General features: G+C 44.1%; 1 protein-coding gene across 15 annotated transcripts in view; it reads left to right on the forward strand.

Moving 5' to 3' along the window:
• Positions 1 to 10,408: 10,408 nt before the first annotated feature.
• The window catches only part of PTPRS (protein tyrosine phosphatase receptor type S), a 752,553-nt gene continuing 746,429 nt past the window's right edge, over positions 10,409 to 16,532 (forward strand). For 5 of the 15 annotated variants that reach the window (XM_063914880.1, XM_063914883.1, XM_063914887.1 and 2 more), the window contains exon 1: positions 10,410 to 10,694. The gene's annotated coding sequence lies outside the window, so the exon portion shown is untranslated. Of the gene's footprint in view, positions 10,716 to 16,532 lie in introns of all 15 variants that reach the window. The other 10 variants (XM_063914874.1, XM_063914881.1, XM_063914878.1 and 7 more) reach the window with 5 other exon arrangements.

The raw sequence follows: 16,532 nt of genomic DNA on the forward strand, positions 1-16,532 counted from the left end.
GACGTCTTGTGTGATGGCTTCTGAAAGAGGTGCCGACATCGTTCTTGGTTCACTTTCTGGTTGGTGTTCCTGAGGAAAGTTTAACATGGGGTGCGACTTGCATGGGTTAATAGTTGTACATTCAACAGTATTACAATTATCTTGGTTACATTTATTACACTTATTCTTATTATCTGTACTACTGTTGCTAAGAGCATTTTTATTGTTCACCCTTGTGCTTCTCTCCGCAACCACAATCCCCTCCATTGCCACCTCTCCTCTCTCAAGATGAAAGTTAGGTAAGTAAGTTATATTTCTTTGCATTTCACTCTCCTGTTGCCATATTTGTAAACAATCATAATGCTTGATTCGTCTCTTTGCTGATTTGACGAGACATATCCTTCGCCTTAAATTATGCAACACCTCTGAGTCAAAACTACCTATCCCGGGAAATGGTGCCTTATCCCCCGCAGTCATTCGTGTCCATTCATCACAAAAGGTCTCAGAGTGGGGACCATATTTCCCCCACATTACTAACCGAGCAGACCCTCGGGGTCTGCAAGCCTCTGGAGTCTGAATCCTGACCTCCGACCGTCTCTGTGTTGTGCACTTGGCTGCCATTGTGGACCTTTTTAACACAGAAAAACTTCCTAAAATGCACCAAACACAGAACTTCGTTGGAAATCCTTAAAGCTCTTCCACTGAACTTCTTCTGCTCCGGGTATCTCCGGTCCGCCTTCTAGCAGACACGTGTAGCCGTTGCAGGCCCTATCTCTAGAGATTTTCCTGAGAAAATTCCCTTCCTTTTTCTTTTACACAAATCACGCTTGCATGTGCTCCCTACAACACGTATGAGGGCAAGATTTACGCATGGATATACGACCTCATATCACGTTGCGTTATTGGTCACACATACAACCGTGCGGTCCAATCGTACCACTTATAGACACTTGTTGCCCATAAATGGTAGGATCATTGGAGTCTCCCTACTGTGCTCCAAAACAGCCAGAGCGTAATACAACGAAAACTTTATCACACTCTGTTGCACGTTTTCACTCAGATCGTGCTCATCACATTCCACATAGATCACAAATTATCACATAGATCACAAAGTCCACAAAGCGGGATTATCACATAGATCACAAAGTCCACAAAGCGGGATTCAATACACTCATACCGTTTTCAACCCACTATCATTCTTATAGTTTTCTGATCAGAAAAATCATTTCCCGTAGTCTGATAGCTCTCCCCAGAGGTACTACAGTAAAACAAGGTATTTAAACTAAGTTTTGGAAAGCTGAAATCAATTTGTGTTATTTATCGCCTTGCGTTACTTCACTTTTGCGCTACTTATCGCTTTTGCGCTAATTCAACTTTATCACAACTTGAGCTACGTGGGCGTAACCAGACGCTACGTTGCGTAATGTACGCTGCGTGCGTCTGCCTTTCGGATTGCGTACGCTAGTCTTTGTTAGTGACACGTGTACGCAATGCAAAGGATCCACCGTAACACAATATATATTTTATCAATGTAGATGATCCCTGATCATCTACCGCAATCCACACTGCACACTGGCTGCCTCGTCTCTCGGACAAGCCGTGTGTTGTTCTATACTTTAACTATTACCTCTACTTATTAAATAACAGCAAATCTCCTTTTAGCCCTTTCTATCAACTATAAAATTTGGCAGACAGGAATAGTGATATACGAAAATGAAACAGAAATGCAGATATATGCGTGCGTACGCAAGACAAAAGAAAAATAAACAGTTTTAAAAAGACACAAGCGTTTTGTTCTTACTTCCGGTTACCGGATTCCTTCAGCACTCTTTACCTAAGCGAAGCAGACGCTTATCCCGTCAGCAACTGCGAGACAACCTCCCACCCTTTGCTGGGGGATAATGTCTGCTGATCTACCTAGTGCAGATGTGAAAAGGACCGGACGAGCCCGCAATTGACAATGCTAAATTCCTTTGTCGTATAATCAACCCTTTATGAAGCTAAGAACACTGTACGCTGTTTACTTAAGAAATACCGTAATGATACGCTATTTGCGTAACGATCGCTCAGCCGTAGGCGAGACGCTCAAGCGTCACGTTCGCTCACGGCCCAGTGATCACAGGACACGTTATTGGTTATGTCTAGGGGAAAAGATTCGCTGTAACGTAGCATACGCTAGAGACCATGAGGAGGTCACCAGCGGTGCAGACGCTCACAACACTATACCTTTATGTTAAAACCTTATACCGATGAAATACACAGAATACCTTAATGTGAGTACAGGGTGTAAGTGCAACCTTGTGTAACCTGACTACCTACAAAGCTGCTTGAGCGTCACCGAAGCTCAAGTGAACACTTAACACTATAGTAAATACACAGATACTGGTTTAGGTTTCCAAAGCCTATTAACTGTATTATATCTAATATACTTGTAAAAGGGGATAACAGTACATATGATACGCTACAATATAACAGAGACCTCCTAACCACAGAACTAAACAATAAATACAAAAAGACAATACTACGCTGACCTAAATACAATACAATACAATACTATAATACTATGAGGTATTTAAGAGAAAAGAGGAGAGAGAGAGATAGAGAGAGAGAGAGAGAGAGAGAGAGAGAGAGAGAGAGAGAGAGAGAGAGAGAGAGAGAGAATTTGGCTCACAGAAAGACAATGATTATGGAGAGAACTTACGCACAAAGGGTATGATCGCCTGCGCCTCGATATCCAGCTCCCGATTATCAGCAGATAACCGTTGATGAGAGAGTGAGAGCTGGATGTGGTCGGCCTGCCTATTTATGCTCCACACACAATGCAATCTCCTGGTCCTACAATCCCATTGTCCATTGGCCGAAGGAATTCGGCCCTGCATCATAACAAAAGGTCATAGGGTGATTCATACAGGTGGGCTGTGACGATTTCCAACAGCTCAGGTGGGTGGGAAACTGGGTTTCCCGCCGCATACCTGAGTATGTGCAAATCATAGAAATGGACATAAACTTCTTATGTCCATAACTATTCGCACGAGCGATTAATACGCTCCAAACCAACACCGGAATATTGCTAATTAAATACTCTTCCGATGGGTACCAAACACTGCAGTATGATTCCTGTTAAACCCTTCGTACGATGCAAAGAGGGATTCCTCAGCTCTGGGACATTATACTTTAACCAAACTTACAGAAACTATCAAAGGGATCATGATCTATAAACTACATTAATTGTGAACATTTGTAACTAATGAGTCGCACGCTACGATCACATAAACTCTACCGTAAATGCGCATACTGCGCGTGCGAGTGCACGCTATTGCGGGTATGCGCTTCCACGGGAGAGCGTACGCATGCGCAGCACGGACCAGTGTGCGGTGCAAATATGGCAACGTGCATTGAGACATTTTTCTGACTTTGACACCCAATTGTACTCTCCTGGGGATTTGTGATATCGGACAATGCCACCAATATTGTGCGTGTATTACATGTGGGCAAATTCCAGCACATCCCATGTTTGCACATACAATTAATTTGGTGGTGCATAATTTTTTGAAAAATAACAGGGATGTGCAGGAGATGCTGTCGATGGCCCGAAAAAATTGCGGGCCACTTTCGGCATTCAGCCACCGTGTGCCGAAGACTGGAGCGCCAGCAAACACTCCTGAACATGCCCCGCCATCAGCTGAAGCAACAGGTGGTAACGAGGTGGAATTCAACCCTCTATATGCTTCAGAGGATGGAGGAGCAGCAAAAGGCCATTCAAGCCTATACATCTGCCTACGATATAGGCAAAGGAGGGGGAATGCACCTGACTCAAGCGCAGTGGAGAATGATTTCCATGTTGTGCAAGGTTCTCCAAACCTTTGAACTTGCCACACGTGAAGTCAGTACAGACACTGCTAGCCTAAGTCAGGTCATTCCCCTCATCAGGATTTTGCGGAAGCAGCTGGAGAGATTGAAAGAGGAGCTAAAATGGAGTGATTCCGCTAGGCATGTGGGACTTGTGGATGAAGCCCTTCATTCGCTTTACCAGGATTCATGGGTGGTCAATCTGTTTAAATCAGAGCACTACATTTTGGCCACCGTGCTCGATCCTAGGTTTAAAGCCTATGTTGTATCTCTCTTTCCGGCAGACACAAGTCTGCAGATGTTCAAAGACCTGCTGGTGAGACAATTGTCAAGTCAAGCGGAACGTGACCCGCCAACAGCTCCTCCTTCATTTTCTATCGCCACTGGAGCTGCCAGGAAATGGATAACATTTCCAAAACCATCCGCTGGCGGTGATGCAGGGCAGTGCTGACATCTGGTCCGGACTGAAGGACCTGCCAACGATTACTGACATGTCATCTACTGTCACTGCATATGATTCTGTCACCATTGAAAGAATGGTGGAGGATTATATGAGTGACAGCATCACTGTAGGCATTTCAGACAGTCCGTATGTATAGTGGCAGGAAAAAAGAGGCAATTTGGAGGCCCTTGCACAAACTGGCTTTATTTTACCTACGTTGCCCCCCCTCCAGTGTGTACTCCGAAAGAGTGTTTAGTGCAGCCGGTCACCTTGTCAGCGATCGGCGTAGGAGGTTACTTCCAGAAAATGTGGAGAAGATGATGTTCATCAAAATTAATTATAATAAATTCCTCCATGGAGACATTTACCAGCAATTGCCTCCAGAAAGTACACAGGGACCTGTGATGGTGGATTCCAGTGGGGACGAATGAATACTCTGTGAGGAGGAGGATGTACACAGTTAAAGGGGTGAGGAATCGAGGGATGAGGATGAGGTGGACATCATGCCTCTGTAGAGCCAGTTTGTGCAATGAGAGATTGATTGCTTCTTTTTTGGTGGGGGCCCAAACCAACCAGTCATTTCAGCCACAGTCATGTGGCAGACCCTGTCGCTGAAATGATTGGTTTGTTAAAGTGTGCATGTCCTGTTTATACAACATAAGGGTGGGTGGGAGGGCCCAAGGACAATTCCATCTAGCACCTCTTTTTTTATTTATCTTTGCATCATGTGCTGTTTGGGGACTATTTTTTTAAGTGCCATCCTGCCTGACACTGCAGTGCCACTCCTAGATGGGCCCAGTGTTTGTGCCGCCCACTTGGGTCGCTTAGCTTAGTCATCCAGCGACCTTGGTGCAAATTTTAGGACTAAAAATAATATTGTGAGGTGTGAAGTGTTCAGAATAGACTGGAAAAGAGTGGAAATTATGGTTATTGAGGTTAATAATACTATGGGATCAAAATTACCCCCAAATTCTTTGATTTAAGCTGTTTTTGAGGGTTTTTTAAAAAAAAACACCCGAATCCAAAACGCATCCGAATCCGACAAAAATCCGAAAGGGTGGTTTTGCCAAAACACGTCCGAATCCAAAACATGGCCGCGGAACCGAATCCAAAACCAAAACACAAAACACGAAAAATGCCCGCTGCACATCTCTAATATATATATATATATATATATATATAACAGAAGAACAAAACCAGAGACTTAAGGGGTAAATTTACTAAAGGTTCTAAAACAGAGAATAGGCAATGTTGCCCATAGCAACCAATCAGATGCTGTCTATAATTTTCTAAAAGGCAATAAAGAAATAATAGACAGCTTCTGATTGGTTGCTATGGGCATCATCACAAATTCTGTGTTATAAGCTTTAGTAAATTTACATCAAAGTGTATTCGCCGATGCTTCAATCCAAGCAATTGCAGCTGGTGTATATTAACTGCGGACATCGAAGGACAAAATCATATCGGATTTCTCATGGGCAAAGCGAAGTTAGCACTACCTGCAGAGCACATCATATCCAGACTGTGGGGGAAATTAACTAAAGGACGATATTTGGCCAATTTGCCTTTTTATTTATTTTTTAGCAAAAAAAACACTCATCTGCAGTTCTCACTTTCTGCTTTCATTCATGGCACATTCAGGTTATGGAGTAGCCTGGATCCAGGCAGTGATTCCTTGAGGCCTGCACCAGCTGACTGAAAGGACCCAGGAGCATGTAACAGAATAGAGGAACCAGAGGCCTAGGTTCTTCTGTGGGCGGTTGAACCTAAATGCATTTTCTGATGATGACCTTGTCAAACCTCACCTTGAGCCATACACTGCTTGGTCCCAAGCCTTATCAAGCCTACACAAACTTCTGGCTGTTCAGCACTTTGCTACTTGGAACTTTCAGTCTCTGAGCACTGGGGCTGAGTGGATAGAGTGTAGCCTGGTACAGGCTCCATTCCTGGGTGAGCCCAGGATCTCCATGTGAGTGATCTGCGCTTGTCCTGGACACAGCATGGTAGGGAGATTGTCTGCCCGGGCACCAGGATCCTGCCGGTGACAGTCAACATCAGGACACTGTTTCATGATGTGAGTAGCACAGAACATATTCAGGCACTGGCTACAGTGGGAAAGATAGGCTAACTGACCTTACCCCCTGGCCTCAGTACCTCCGGCCTCTGTAACATACCCTAATCCCACTTCCCCCTACAGAACATACCCTACCTGGCCTCAGGGACATACACTACCCACCCCACCCCCTGTGCCCCAATGACATTAAGAACAAAAGTTTTCGGACACCTGACCATTACACCAACAGGGACTGTAATGACATTCTATTCAAAAGCATATACTTTAATTTGCAGCTATAACAGCTTTCACTCTTCTTGGAAGGCTTTCCCAAGATTTTGGAGCGTTTCTGTAGCAATTTTTGCCCATTCATTCTGTAGAGCATTTATGAGGTCAGGCACTGATGTTGGATGAGTAGGCCTGGCTTGCAATATCCATTCCCGTTCATCCCAAATATGCTCGATGGGGTTGAGGTCAGGGCTCTGTGTGGGCCAGTCAAGTTCTTCCACAACTCATCAAATCATGTCTTTATAGTTCTTGCTTTGTGCACTGGGGCACAGTCATGTTGGAACAGAATAAGGCCTTTCCCAAACTGTTGCCCCAAAGTTGTAAAAGCATAGCATTGTTCAAAATGTCTTTGTATGCTGAAGCATTAAGATTACCCCTCACTGGAGACTCACCAATCTGACTGCCAAACAGGGAAGATAGAACACGTTTCCATTGCTCCCCAGTCCAGTGTCGGTGTGCTTTACACCACTCCACCAGACGCTTGGCATTGGACTTGGTGATGTGAGGCTTGCACGCAGCTGCTCGGCCATGGAAACCCATTCCATTAAGCTCCCACCGCACAGTTTTTGTACTTACATTAATGCCAGTGGAAGTTTGGAACTCTTCATCTATGGTGACTCTTCATCGTTGGTGACTTTTATGCATCATGCGCCTTAAAAGTCATTGACCCTGCTCTGTGATTTTACATGGTCTCCCGCTTCGTGGTTGAGTTGCTGTTGTTCCTAAATGCTTCCACTATCTAATAAAATGCTATATTCAAACCTGATCGCTGTGCTGCAAATTACGTTATCCTGCGATCAGATAGTCGCCATCCAGGGGGATGTGTGAAAATTTGCCCTGTGCAAGTGTGCTATTGCATGTGTACGCTGTGCGAAAATTCCCCTCAGTCAGCGGACAGCTGCAAAACCGTTTGCATCACACTCACCATCAAATGTTTTTCCCATTCTTTGCAGTCTGTGTGTAGCTCAATACTTACTCCTCCAGTGCGAAGAAATCAGGCTGATCGGGTCTGGAGATGATGCCACACGCCTGTGTTTTCCCAGACACTCCCTGAAAATGGACAGTTACTGCCCACAAACGTTCTCTTCCTGTCACTTACCTTGAGAACAGCCGTGCGATTTAAATTTTCACACCATCCTGTTGCTGTTTGGTGACGCAAGTGTGCATTGCGGTGCATACGCATGCGCAGTAGTTTGATAAGCGAAAACACAAAGCAGCGATCAGGTCTGTATCATGCCCAATATCACTTGAAGTTGATCGTGAAATATCCAGCATGGATGGAATTTCATGAACCGGCTTACTGCATAGGTGGCACCCTATTACAGTACCACGCTTGAAGTCACTGAGCTATTCAGGAGGACCCATTTTGTATCACAAATGTTTGCAAATGGAGACTGCATGGCTAGATGCTTGATTTTATACACTTGTGGCAGTGGGTCTGATTGAAACCCCTGAATTCAATAATAAACAGGTGTGGCTACTTTGGTCCATATAGTGTATATTAATAACTCAGATCCCCCCCCACCCCCACCCCTGAGACATACACTACCTACCCTACCCTCTGGTCACAAAGACATAAACTACTTCCTTGCCCCAGGGACATACACTTCACATGCTACCCCTCCCCTCGACACGGACAAATGATGCCTGTCCATCTCCCCTGGCCCCGGAGACATACACTTCCCACCCTACCTCCTTCTCCCTACACACAGTACACCCCCAACACAGGGACATTCACTATCCAGCCTACCAAACCCCCCCCCCCCCATCGGCATATACAATGCTTGCCCCACCCCCTGGTACATACACTACCCGCTCTACTACCCCTCCTTGCCTCTGTTACCAAATTTCTCCACCCTACAACCCTCCCCAACCCTGCCCTCATGAATGTTTTATTTTTCCTGTTGGTCCAATCTGTTTTATTTTTTCCTGTGTGGGCTAATTTTTTTTTTCTGTGGCGCTAATTTGTTTTATTTTCCCTGTCGGGAGCCAATGTGATTTATATTTTCCTGTGGGCTCCAATGTATTTTTTTTCCCTGTCGAGGGCCAGTGTTTTTTGTTGTTGTTATATCGCAGGCCAGTGTGTTTCTTTTACCTGTCAGGGGCCAGTGTATTTTTGCTGCTGGCATCCAATGTGTGTTATTGTTTTCTGTAGGGGCTAATGTGTTTTTTTTTCCCTATGGGGCCAATGTGTTTTTTTTTGTGCAATGTTTTTCTTCTGTGCTTGTGTCTGAGCTGCACCGCGTGTGCATCCTAATGATATTCATACAGTACAGATTTATACACATGCACCAAGTAGTGTATTAGAAATGTGTTGGGCGTTCCTAGGCGGTTAGAGAAGGTTGGCTTATGAGACGCAGAAGTAACAGGGAAGCAGCCTTTATTTCATACATTTTCTGGTCTGATTTTTCATCCTAATCCGCCTCTGTTCTCCACCAGCAATGGCACAATGTTTTTTTTTTTAATACCACAGTGTCTGGACAAAGATCCTTGCTCCGCCCTCCAATGCTCCAACGAAGCCCCACCCCAAGGCTCTGATTGGCCCATAGCTCAGTTAGTAAAATAGCATGGATGACCATCGGTGGGTGAAACTATCGATGATTTCCCTGTGAATTGTTTTATTCCATTGAGTTTACTCTCCGATGGCCATGCGTCGCACAGCCCATGCAAAGGCTTTCACAAATATTTGAAATCTCCTTGCTGAAACAGCCAGGTTCTGTCCTGGCACTTAAGGGGTCTATTCATGAAGCAGTGAAAAGTGAGCAGAAGTGAGCCAGTGAAGAAGTTGCCCATGGCAACCAATCAGCTGCTCCGTACAATTTTATAGTATGCAAATTATAAATGTTAATTCAATGCTGATTGGTTGTGATGGGCCACTTCTCCACTGGCTCACTTCTCCACACTTTTCACTGCTTCATGAATAGTCCCCTTAAATATGGATCTAAAAACAAAGCAAACAACTGTGATTTTTTTTGTTCCACTTTTCACTTTGTTACATAGACTACCCGGGTCTGGGACTCCAGGTCGACAAAAAAAGGTCGACACACCTTAGGTCGACACCAATTGGTCGACACACCTTAGGTCGACATGGACAAAAGGTCGACAGGAAAAAGGTCGACATGAGTTTTTAATGTTTTTTTGGTGTCGTTTTCTTCGTAGAGTGACCGGGAACCCCAATTAGTGCACCGCGTTCGCTCGCCATGCTTCGGGCATGGTGCCTTCTCTCCGCTTCGCTCGGCACAGATTACCGTTCCAATCGTAGTCCACGTGGATCGTTAAGTATGAAAAGGTCCCAAACAAGAAAAAAATTGTTAAAAACTCATGTCAACCTTTTTCCATGTCGACCTTGTTCCTGTCGACCTTTTGTCCATGTCGACCAATTGGCGTCGACCTAAGGTGTGTCGACCTTTTTGTTGTCGACCTGGAGTCCGGATACCAGACTACCCCATGATCCCTCATGAACACATTTTTCTAGTAATTGGAGAAGATGCTAGCAAAAGCAGGGAACTCAATTTCCCAGCACCACACTGCTACACTTTTTGCGTCACCTTTGCAGTATGCAAAAATATGACGGAGATACTGTAGGCTCAGCTATATTATAAGTTAAGACAAAAATAAAAATGACCAAATAGAGACATTCGCATTGAATAATAAAAAAAATTGATGAGATACAATAATACATCTTAAAAGACCTTTATACGATTCACTTATACGATGACAGAATTATTTTATTAAACCTCAGTCTACTCGCTATGCATAAGTGACCCCCTCCTCCCAGTGACCGGACTCCGCCCCCTTCGTGTGACAGACATGTACTGAGCTGAAAGCGGCTGCAACAGTGCTATTATCCTCTTCTTCTTTCTCCAGGCTTCGTACACGGAGCGCTGGAAAACCGCTCCCTTGCAGACACCGCCTTTGTAGTTCAGGCCCCGCCTCTCCCGTTATTCTCTGCTGGGTCATCGCCTTGGGCACGGTATTTCCGGTCGGTGTCATTCTAGCACCGTGGATATTGGTCGAATGATTGATTGATGTTTGGATAGGAAAGTGCAGCTTCTGGTGCCCGCAATCTTCCCAATGCTGCCGGTAAGATAGTGAGAGATAGCGGTGAGCGAATCATGGGGCGTTTCTATGATCATCAAATGTCTAGCATAGACAATAGGTGTGATATTTGCTTGGAGACTTGTTTTTCCCATCGTGTATCATCAGATTGTTCGGTTTAATTGCTGTGCTCCAATGCTCAGCTCTTTTGTTTGTGTTTTATGTAAAATTGAATGGAAGATAGCACGTTTAGACTTTTTTTTTTTTTTTTTTTTTGGGGTGCTTCATTTTTTTTTTTAATTTTTTTTTTTTACCAGTATTGATTGAATTAAGTGGGCCATTGCCTGCAGTCAATCCGTCATCTGAATTTCACCCTTGTATACTTAGCTACGGCAAGCCTGATTTTATTACTGTGTAAGTGAACACCTCTTTATGTTGCATTGGTTTATGCATAGTGACATTTCCATCCTCAGGCCTGATCGAGCTATTTGGGGATATATTTTGAAAATGTTGTATTCTCTTTTTAAGGTATATTGTTGTTTTTGTGCATTGCATTTTTAAAATACAGATTATCAATTAAAACAATTTCATGAGCATTTAACTTGACAGTGCTATGTCATTGTGTCAGTGCTGCTGTCAGTTTCTGGAGAGTGTGCAGCACTGCTGCTTATGATAAAGCCTTTCTGTATGAATGGCTAACATTGAATATGTATGGTTAAGAACAACTGTTCAGCATATATTCTTAAATCTTATTGCGCATAAAACCTTTCTCCTTGTGCTCTGCATAGTAACCTTGACTACTTAAATATACCTCCCTATATGAATAGTTTGCATTAAAGGGTTCACTAGATTTATTTGTCATCTCGATTCAAGGTGGAAGATAATGAATGTTTCTAAAAAATTTTTAAAAAAATGGATTATTTGCTATTATTGTTTTTATGTGTATTTTGTTTGGATAAAATGAAATATTGTTATAGAATCTCCCTTGTACAGAGGAGTGGTATTCTCATCACCCACTGTGGAAGACCATCTGTTGTTCTGATGGGGGAGGGAAGTGAATGGCTGATAATTCTGGAGAGCCGCATTCCTCCTACCAGTGAAAGGGAGGGGGGAGAAAATGATTGGAAACCTCTCTAGTCCATTGTAGGCCCTGAACCGATAGAAATCACTACACCTTACAATTGGCAAATTGTGCAGATACCTTTTTTGTTTCTCTGCATTTTTTAAGTGTTTTTTTTCTATTCTAAGAGATATTTGTATATTTGAAATCCTATAAACATAGAGCTATGGCATGCTAGATTACTGTGGATAAATGAATATAAAACCTCATGTTTATTTGTTTTTTTTTCTAACCTATTACACAAATAAGGAGTTGCTGACTGTATTATGAAGAGTTGTTTTTGACATAGAGCCTTAGTAAGCAGTTTAATGCTTCTGTTTCTAATGACACCTTGCTAAATGGCGTGCATGGTATTACCCGTTTGCTGTCATTGATGCTTTTAAGGCGCAGACAGTGATGTGCCTCAATCAGATTTCCCAGCTATTGCATACACATCATAGCAATGTATCTATAATTAGGGTGGTCTTGCCTGGAGTTAAACCAATTTCTTTACTTGTAAATTGTAGTTGTAAAGAGAATGTATCCCATTTTGCCAGGTGTTGCGTGTCACGGTTTTCTCTAGATGAGCTAGTGTGCTGTATCCACAATGACGTAGTCCCAGTTCTGCGCAGTTGCAATGCAAGGCTTCGTTTCTGTACAGATGTTTGAAAGAGCCAAAAGGGGCGGAGATTACTAAAACTTAAACACAATATTTGTAGCAGCAACTCCTTTGTATTGTGGGCAGCTATGGTTTATACATCTAAGGCTCACAATGTAACCACTGTTGGAGGTATGAAGAAAATGAGCATATTTTATTTATCCTATCTATGACTTAAAGGGTTTTGCACTTTTCTTGACCATGTCAAGTTTATCATATTTGTGATTTAATCCTTTTCATGGAACATTTATTTCTTCTTCTTCTTCTCAAATACCTTTGTTTTGACTGGCAATATGCAACATGCTAGTATGTACCCATTTTGGCTAAACAAAAAAAATGTTTATTTTTATTATTTTTTGTTTCCATTTATGGCAAATCACATGTGTTCATGGTTTCAAAGTAAAAATAGTTTTCTTTTTTTTTTTTTTTTCTTTTTTTGATTGAATGCATGATATTTTTGCAGTAATTTGTCTGGCGGATTTGGTCATATAATGATAAAAAGCTGTGAGTTTGGGACTATTTTTAGCTCGTAAAGAGAGTGAATACTACACCAATTTGCCTAGTGCCATTGCACTAAGCATACATACAAAAAGGACACACAGACATTGCTCCAGTTATGACTCCTTAGGTACAGAGGTGCAAAGGATCGGTCTCACGCGGCCTTAGTCCATATACGGCATGCTCACTAAAATGCAGCTCATGCACAGCTGCAGATTTACCTCTAATATAATGGTTACCTGTCTAAGGAAGGTATCCAATTAGCCGTGTCTAATTGTCCCGCCGGGGGCAATCTAATTAGACCCGATAAGCTGGCGCTGCTAATCAGGGCTTTTGTTTCACCTGCCTCAAGCAGGCGAAACCAAATCCCCGGAAACAGCCCTGTTTTGATGCGAAACCAAGGCTGTTTCTACAGAAAGCACACTGAGAGGAAAGCTATTCAAATTGGATAGCCTGTAAAAAGGAGAAGAAGAAAAAAAGTGAAACATTGGGAAAAAGTGCAAAAAACGACCTCTAATTGGATCCTCTTAACCTGTCCAGCATGGGGATAATTCTGTAGGGAAGAAACAAGCTTGCAAAAATAACACCACCCCAAGTATAATAGTCATATGCTGCAGCACAGTCTCTCACCTCAAACCCCAGGTGCAGTTAGTGTGATGTAACAAAATTGCTGAAATATAGATTGATTTATTTTTTGTGGTAAACTGCATGTCCCAGCAAGCACTGCCACTCCTAGAATGTTTGGGTATGTTGTTATATGATGTAAGGACTACAAGTGTCTGCATGGCCTGGCAACCACTGTTCACTGAGACCTGCTGTTCCTCTGTACAGTAAAAACAGACACTGATGGAAAACTCCTTTTGTTACATATCAGACTTATCAAGCCTTGGAGAGTGATAAATTGCACAGTGATAAAGTACTTATCAATCAACTCCTAACTGTCATTTTTTCAAACACAGGGGTCTATTCATGTAGAAAACGAAAACTGAATTGCTACTTATCATTATACATCGCTTCGATGCGATGTATAGCTGTAATAAGTAGCAATTCATGTATACTCACCCTTCCGACAATGCGCTGCGGTGTCTGGGGCTCCTGCGGTGAGGTCATCTCCAGCGGTCCCTCCCTGCGATGTGCGGAGTCCAGCGGCGGGTCCCTTTGCGCATGCGCAGGGTGTTGACCTCCTGGCAGGCCGCAGTGGTTGCTGGGAGGTCGGGGGGCGGAGCCAGCGCGAGGTGCAGAGCAGCGATCAGGGAAGCATTGAGCTTCCCTGATGTCTCCGCACCACAGTTCAGGTTACGCCGTCCTGAGATGGCGAACCTGAACTCCATGGAGAAGCGGAAAGCAGAGCTTTCCGCACCTTCATGAATCGCACTCACCATACAAAGGTATGGTGATGCGATTCAGGCACAGAGCGGGGGTACCGCTGGAGAAGTCAGAGACTTCTCCACGGTAACCCGCTCTGTGAGTTGCAGTAGGCAGAGAAAAGCCCTGTTTAACGCAAAACAGGGCTTTTCACTGCTGCATGAATAGACCCCACAGTATCTAACATAGCAGTTATGGCTAGTACTTTATCACGATGCAATTTATCACTCTCCAAGGCTTGATAAATCTGGGCCTCATTCTCTCATGCTCCACTCTATTTGTAGCCTAGTTTTATTATTCAGACAAATGGAGCTACAGTTTCTAGCCCAGGGGGAAAAATAAATAAAAATAAACAACAAAATAATAAATATATATTTCTCTAACGTCCTAAGTGGATGCTGGGGACTCCGTAAGGACCATGGGGAATAGCGGCTCCGCAGGAGACTGGGCACAAAAGTAAAGCTTTAGAACTACCTGGTGTGCACTGGCCCCTCCCCCTATGACCCTCCTCCAAGCCTCAGTTAGATTTTTGTGCCCGAACGAGAAGGGTGCACACTAGGTGGCTCTACTGAGCTGCTTAGTGAAAAGTTTAGTTTTAGGTTTTTTATTTTCAGTGAGACCTGCTGGCAACAGGCTCACTGCATCGAGGGACTAAGGGGAGAAGAAGCGAACTCACCTGCGTGCAGAGTGGATTGGGCTTCTTAGGCTACTGGACATTAGCTCCAGAGGGACGATCACAGGCCCAGTCATGGATGGGTCCCAGAGCCGCGCCGCCGGCCCCCTTACAGAGCCAGAAGACAGAAGAGGTCCGGAAAATCGGCGGCAGAAGACGTCCTGTCTTCAACAAGGTAGCGCACAGCACTGCAGCTGTGCGCCATTGCTCTCAGCACACTTCACACTCCGGTCACTGAGGGTGCAGGGCGCTGGGGGGGGCGCCCTGAGACGCAATAAAAACACCTTGGATGGCAAAAAATGCATCACATATAGCTCCTGGGCTATATGGATGCATTTAACCCCTGCCAGAATACATAGAAAAACGGGAGATAGGCTCCGCCCCCTTATCGGCGGCCTTATCTCCTCAGCACACTGGCGCCATTTTCCCTCACAGCTCCGTTGGAGGGAAGCTCCCTGGCTCTCCCCTGCAGTCACTACACTACAGAAAGGGTTAAAAAAGAGAGGGGGGGCACTAATTACGCGCAGTATTAAAGATACAGCAGCTATAAGGGGAAAAACACTTATATAAGGTTATCCCTGTATGTGTGTGTATATATATATATATATATATATATATATATATATATATATATAATATATATAGCGCTCTGGTGTGTGCTGGCAAACTCTCCCTCTGTCTCCCCAAAGGGCTAGTGGGGTCCTGTCCTCTATCAGAGCATTCCCTGTGTGTGTGCTGTATGTCGGTACGTTTGTGTCGACATGTATGAGGAGAAAAATGATGTGGAGACGGAGCAGATTGCCTGTAATAGTGATGTCACCCTCTAGGGGGTCGACACCTGAGTGGATGAACTGTTGGAAGGAATTACGTGACAGTGTCAGCTCTGTATAAAAGACAGTGGTTGACATGAGACAGCCGTCTACTCAGCTTGTGCCTGTCCAGACGTCTCATAGGCCGTCAGGGGCTCTAAAGCGCCCGTTACCTCAGATGGCAGATATAGACGCCGACACGGATACTGACTCCAGTGTCGACGGTGAAGAGACAAATGTGACTTCCAGTAGGGCCACACGTTACATGATGGAGGCAATGAAAAATGTTTTACACATTTCTGATAATACGAGTACCACCAAAAAGGGGTATTATGTTCGGTGAGGAAAAACTACCTGTAGTTTTCCTGAATCTGAGAAATTAAATGAGGTGTGTGATGATGCGTGGGTTTCCCCCGATAACAACTGATAATTTCTAAAATGTTATTGGCATTATATCCTTTCCCGCCAGAGGTTAGGGTGCGTTGGGAAACACCCCCTAGGGTGGATAAAGCGCTCACACGCTTGTAAGGGCTCTACCCTCTCCTGAGATGGCCGCCCTTAAGGATCCTGCTGATAGAAAGCAGGAGGGTATCCTAAAATGTATTTACACACATACTGGTGTTATACTGCGACCAGCAATCGCCTCAGCCTGGATGTGCAGTGCTGGGTTGGCGTGGTCTGATTCCCTGACTGAAAATATTGATACCCTAGATAGGGACAGTATATTTTTGCCTATAGAGCATTTAAAAGATGCATTTCTATATATGCGTGATGCACAGCG

The sequence above is a fragment of the Pseudophryne corroboree genome, chromosome 1 (assembly GCF_028390025.1).
Source record: "Pseudophryne corroboree isolate aPseCor3 chromosome 1, aPseCor3.hap2, whole genome shotgun sequence".
NCBI classification, from domain to species: Eukaryota; Metazoa; Chordata; class Amphibia; order Anura; family Myobatrachidae; genus Pseudophryne; species Pseudophryne corroboree.